Source organism: Marmota monax, unplaced genomic scaffold (assembly GCF_021218885.2).
Source record: "Marmota monax isolate L192 unplaced genomic scaffold, Marmota_monax_Labrador192_F-V1.1 WCK01_AAM20220418_F8-fsc00014, whole genome shotgun sequence".
Taxonomy (NCBI): Eukaryota; Metazoa; Chordata; class Mammalia; order Rodentia; family Sciuridae; genus Marmota; species Marmota monax.
Window position 1 is genome coordinate 17749359 of NW_026695222.1, and position 5985 is coordinate 17755343.

Sequence of the window (5985 nt, forward strand, 5' to 3'; positions counted from 1 at the left end):
GTCTGACTGGGTTGCTTAGTGCATTGCTGTTGCTGAGGCTGGCTTTGAACTCACGATCCTCCTGTCTCAGTCTCTTGAGCCACTGGAATTACAGGCATGCGCCAACACACCTGGCCACCCAAATGCTTTTTATTTATTTATTTTTATCTTGAATCAGGGCCTTGCCAAGTTGCTGAGGCTGGCCTCAAACTTGTGACCCTCTTGCCTCAGCCTCACAAATCACTGGGATTATGGATTATAGGTAAACGCCACCACTCCTGGCTCATAGGTAGATACTCTTGTCTGTTTCAGAGATGAGAAAATGAAAGCATTAAATGACTCGCCTCAGGATATATAGCTAGAAAAATGAGATTAGAACCCAGGCAGTGTGACTTCAAAGCCCATGTCTCAGTGTCACCTGTTCTCCTGTGGCCAACCCATTCTCTTCCCTAATTTTACAAACTGATTTTAGAAACTGAATCTTGTAGGGGGTTGACATGTTCGATGCTGTTGAGCTCTTTGGAATCAGAGCTGAGCTAGAACCCAAATCTCCAGAGCTTTCTTATCATATTTGGTCAAGGAAATCAAGTTTATTTCCACTTTTGACCAGCTGCAAGTTAGAAACCAAAAATATCAATTTTATTTCTTATTTATTTTTGTGGTGCTGGGGTAAGAATCCAGGGCCTCACATATACTAGGCAAGAGCTCTACATTCAGCTACAATCTCAGCCCCCAAAGTATTAACTTTAGAGTTGAGTATAACATCCATAAACTTGGGGCATACATACCCCGTGATTTGGCATGAGAGATTGCATTTTCCATCTCTTTGTGTTGCTAGTTTGGTTTTCTAGGAATCCTGGAGTTTGCCAACCCTGCTGTTCCATGTTACCCAGCATCCCTTGACAGACTCACCTGTTACCTCCCTCCACATTGTTTTGGATCCCATTACATCTAACTCCAACACATCAGCAAGCCTCCCTCTGCTCAGAATAGGAGGAGCACATGTGAGTTTCTCATGCTGTGCTTGATAGCTGCAGTTCTGATCTGGATTAGCATCAAGAACAACTGACATGTCTGGTTGCACTGGTGCACACTTGTCATCTGAGCAACTCAGGAGGCTGAGGCAGGAGGATCACAAGTTTGAGGCCAGCCTCAGCAACTTAGTGAGGCCGTCTCTAAATAAAAAGGGCTGGGGATGTAGCTCAGTGGTAAACCACCCCTGGGTTCAATCTCCAATACAAAAAAGATATTAAAAGAAAAAAAGGAAAGGAAGAAATAAAGGAGGAAAAGTTATGTATATCCCTATTTCCTCAGCCTCTCTCCACCAAGCAGAAGAAATTGCATCTCAAAATTTGTTTCTGTGCTCTTTAAAAGTTGCAGAATGGATTTCATGGTCTGCCTTTTCTCCAGAACTGGCAGAGGGTGCTACGGGTGAGTCACTCTGCTGCTCGGGATGTTTTGCTCCAGGAGCTTGGGGGACCACAAGATGACCAGCCGCCTCTTGAAGGCCCTCCTCCCACACTGGGCCAGAGCCCATGAGTTTCTGGAACTGGACACTGGCGGAGCTTTCAGGGACTGCAGGCCCAACCTGTTGTGCAGACAAGGAAACCTGGGCTGTGGCACTGGGGCAAAGGGGGCTGGGCAGCAGGGTGTGGCCATCTGAGTGCGCTGCACCGCCTGCCGGTGGCCCATGCTTCGAACCTTTATTGTTCTGGGTTTCCGTGTCCTCCTCTGAAAAAAGGAGGCCCCAAAAGCCCGATGTCTCTTTTTTATTTCCTGTCCTTCAGGCCCCTGAGACTTTGCACCCATATGGTCACTTGGGAGAAATGTCAAACCTGAGTTGTGGTACTTTGCTTCCCAAGTCAGAGAGGGAGCGAGACCTGTGGCCCTTAGCAGGGAGCAGGCGGTTCCGTTCAACTGAAGTCTATTGGACCAACGTATGGAAGCCGTCGGTCTGTCTAGACCTGTTCTGGGCACTGGAGACACCAACGTGGATCAGACATGGCCCTTGACTTCAATCTGTGGGGCCAGGTGGCCACATTAGACAATTACAGTAGGCTGTGGCGAGACATTAGGGTGGGAATTCAAGGGACAGCCCTAAGCCAGTGTGGGGGGAGTCGGATGGCTTTCAAGGGTGGTGACAGTGAGGGTCAGTGTAGGGCCAGTGATAAAAGGAAGTGACCAGATGGAACTAGCCCTTGGGTAAGCCCCTTGGTCTAGGCCTGAGTGTCCTGGAGTACCCATGGGCAGATGCCTTGCTCAGCTGTGGCTGCGTCCTCCCCACCTCTAAACTTCTGGAGTGACCAACGTGTAAAGTTCCTGTTCTGTGGCCAGGGGGCTCTCCTACTCTTGCACCACGGTCTTGGCCTTCTTTATCTTCAGAGTCCTCCCGAGCATCAGGGAACTGCCCTGTAGCCCTCTCCGTCTCTACCAAGGCCCTTGTTCCTGTGGGAACACTCTGAGCTCAGAGAGCTGAGAGACACCGTCCCTCCTGTCCTCCCGGACCCTGTCCTCTCTCTGTGGGAGAATTGCCACAGGGGGTGAGCAGCTGTCAGAGCTCACAGAGGACTTGGGTGCAGACCGCCATATCAGAGGGAGATTCTTACATCACAGAGTCTGTGGTGCACATCGCTGGAGTCCCTGGCCCCAGGGGGGCATGGCAGTGTCCTGGGATCCTCAGTCCCCGTCACAGAAGGCTGTCTCCCCGCCCTCCCAGCCAGGTGCAGGCCTGGATAGCCTGGTCCTGCTTGCTGTCTACCTCCTCTTCGCCCTGCCTCCCAGGACCTCCGTGCCTCACTCCCTGTGGGCAGCCCAAGCTACTCTGTGATCAGCCTCCTGGACACTTGTCTCCCTGCCTGACCTCACCGACATCTGACTCAGGAGAAAGAAACCCCTTGAGGGAGTCCAGACCTCCTCTGCAGGCCTCCTCCTGAAGGCTCTTGGAGGTTCTGCCTGGCTTTCTCACCTGACAGGCAACACTGATGAGCCTCAGCTTCCTCATCAGTGTAATGGGGATCATGACGGTACCTTCCCCAAGGCGGTGAGGAGGGGGTTCAGTGAGCTAATACATAAAAGGCACTCTTAGCACCTGGAGCAGCTGTTCCCTAGGCACTGGTTAAGTCATTAACTCCATTAACATCTCCATGGATCTCTGCGGGTCTGACCTGCTAACTTGGCCAAACTGAACTCCTGACTGTCCCCCTCAAGGGCTCCAACCTAGGCTACAGTAATTAGCCACTCCCCCATGGCCCGGAAGCCTGGGGGTCCATCCTGAGTCCACTCTCTGAGCACCCACGCTCCTATCCATCAGCAGGAACTGTGAGTGCTTCCTCCACTGCACTAGAATCTCCACTCTTGCCACCTCCCCTGCCACGCTCAGCCACTTTCACCCCTCCTGGAAGGCTCCCAGCCTCCTTGCTGGCCTCCCTGCCTCTTCCTTCTTCCCTCACTCCTCCATCTGGCTTCCAGCAGGACCTTTAGAAACACACCTGGGTCGTGTCACCTGTGTTGCCTCCTCAGGCTGAGGGCACCAGTCCACCCCACTGCTCTCCCTCAACCCACACCTCCACCAGATCCGTTCAAGCCGGTGTCCTCGGTGTCCCCGTCCTCGGAGCTTCTGCCCCAATCCCCCTCCTCTGAGGAAACTCCCTGTCCTCCTGATTCAGGGCTCCTCACCCCCTCCCCATTCTGCCCCCCATTTCTTCCAGTCCTAGCCTGGGGCACATCTGTCTTTCTGCAAAAATAGCTTTCTTTTCTGCTGTAGGGGCCACCTCTCACACCAACCTGTGAACCCAGGCTGGGTACATTTTATTAAGCAGTAGGTACCCACCTGGCACTCTCTAGGTGCCCGTCCACTCCCTCAGCCTCAACTGGATCTTCAGATCTGGGCTCTGTGACCTTAGGAAGTTCCTGAGCTTCTCTGGGCCTGGAATTTCTGGAACTCGGCAGGCTGGTGAAGGACTCCTTACAGACCTGGCTCAAGGCAGAGGCCACCCCGATGGCTCTGTGCTCCTTGGGGTCGGGTGTGGCAAGCGTCCTCTAGTTGTCAGAGTCCCCAGTGTTTGCTGAGTCAATGAGTCAACAGCCCTGCCCCAAGGCCCTGGAAACAGATGGTGACAACTGCAGGAATGGGAGGACCTAGCTCAAGGCCAGGCAGCTAATTTGATTATTGGATGATTAAAGATGTTTAATTATTGGGAGGCAGCTGTGGTGGAAAGTTGAGTGCAGACTAGCGGCACGAGGCCTGGTTCAAATTCAGGGTGTGGGAGGAGCCTCCCTGCCAGTTCTGGGCCTCCCCAGATCCAGCCATTCCTGGGAGAGGTGGCAGCCAGGGCCTGGGGCCCCTGGTGACTGAGGTCTGGCCCGGCACTGGGGCTGAGTTCCTTCCCGGCTCCTCCAGGGACATCCTCCCTCTGCGTCCTCTCCCTGATCTGGCACAGGGACAGGGAGAAGGTGAGGCCAGACTCAGGGTGTGGCCGAGGCAGTGGCTGGCTCACTTCTGCTCTGGAAGTGAGTGCGCTGGGCCTGGGGAGGCAACGGGTGGGTTGAAATTCACATTCACCACGGGAGGATGTGATGCGGTCCCTGAGGCTTTGATCCCAGGGAGGGGCCCAGTGCTGAACAGGAGCTCACCAGGGAGTGGAGGCAGGACATTCCAGCACAGAGGGCGGGGCAGGCTAAGGTGAGAGGGTGGCTGGGGGCAGGGAGCGGCCAAGCTGGAGAAGCTGGCAGGCCCCTGTGTCCTCTATCCTGCGTGAGCTTGAGGCTGGGGTTTGGACAGGGCAAAGCAAGGGCTGTGGCAGGATGGACAGGACGGCGATTGGTTAAGCTTAGGGGAGGAGACATGGGGGACTGGGTGAGGTGGGTAAGGGATGGCAGAGGGAGTTGGGGGCCAGGGTTTTTTTTTTTTTGGTACTGGGAATTGAATCTAGGGCACTTAAACACCTAGCCCCATCCCAGCCCTTTTTATATTTTATTTAGAGACAGGGTCTCACTGAGTTACTTAGGGCCTTGCTAAGTTAGGCTGGCTTTGAACTTGCAATCCTCCTGCCTCAGCCTCCCGGAGCCGCTGGAATTATGGGCATGTGCCACTGTGCTCAGAGGGGATGGTGGGGGGCAGGTTTCTGACCCAAGTTCCTGAAAGGACAGAGCAGCCATTCCTAAGTGGGGACACAGAAGGAGGGCCAGTGAGAGGAGGAGGGCCCGTGCCTGGGGGAGCTTGGGTGGTGCTGAGTGGGCAGCCCCTGCCCCCTTGGGCCTTCAGTGGACACCACAATGCTCCCACACCAGCTCTTCTTCCCTCCTATCTCTCTTCCTGTCCCCACACCGGCTTCCTGGGATCATCCCCCAAGGAATACTGTCTGCGCTCTGCTCCCGAGAAGCCAAACTACACTTGATCTTAGCCAAAGGCCCCAAAGGCCAGGAAGCACTGGAAACACCAAGCTATAAGTCTAGCGCAGGTCACCAGGCCACGGTCCTCCTGAGCAACCCTGGCTGTGACCTCAGGCCCAAACCCAGGCCCAGGGCAAACAGTCCCCTTTCCCATCACTTTCTCCTGCCTTGCCCCTGTCCCAGAGGCAAGGTGAGCAAGGCCAGAGGGAAGGGAAAGAGCTTGTTCCGGAATGCTGTGGAGGTGAAATGCACTTCCCACTGGAGTCTCTCCCTTCCCCATCAGGTGGGGCCAGGACACACCGAATGAGCAAATGAGCCCTGTAGGTTACTTGGAGGGGCCGCCCACAGGGCTGGGGGAAGGCCAAGTGCATGGCCAGCGGGGATCTTGGGCTGTGGAGCTACATGACCAGACCTAGTACTTAGACATACAGACCTGCTGGGGAGCAGACTCACCGTGATTGAGGGAACTAGATGGCACTTTTAAAACCTCAGGGCTGGGGTTATAGCTCAGTGTGGGGTGTGTGCCTAGCACATGTGAGGCGCGGGTTCTTTTCCCAGCACCATATAGAAATTAATTAATTAATTAATTAAGGTATTGTGTCCATCTACAACTGA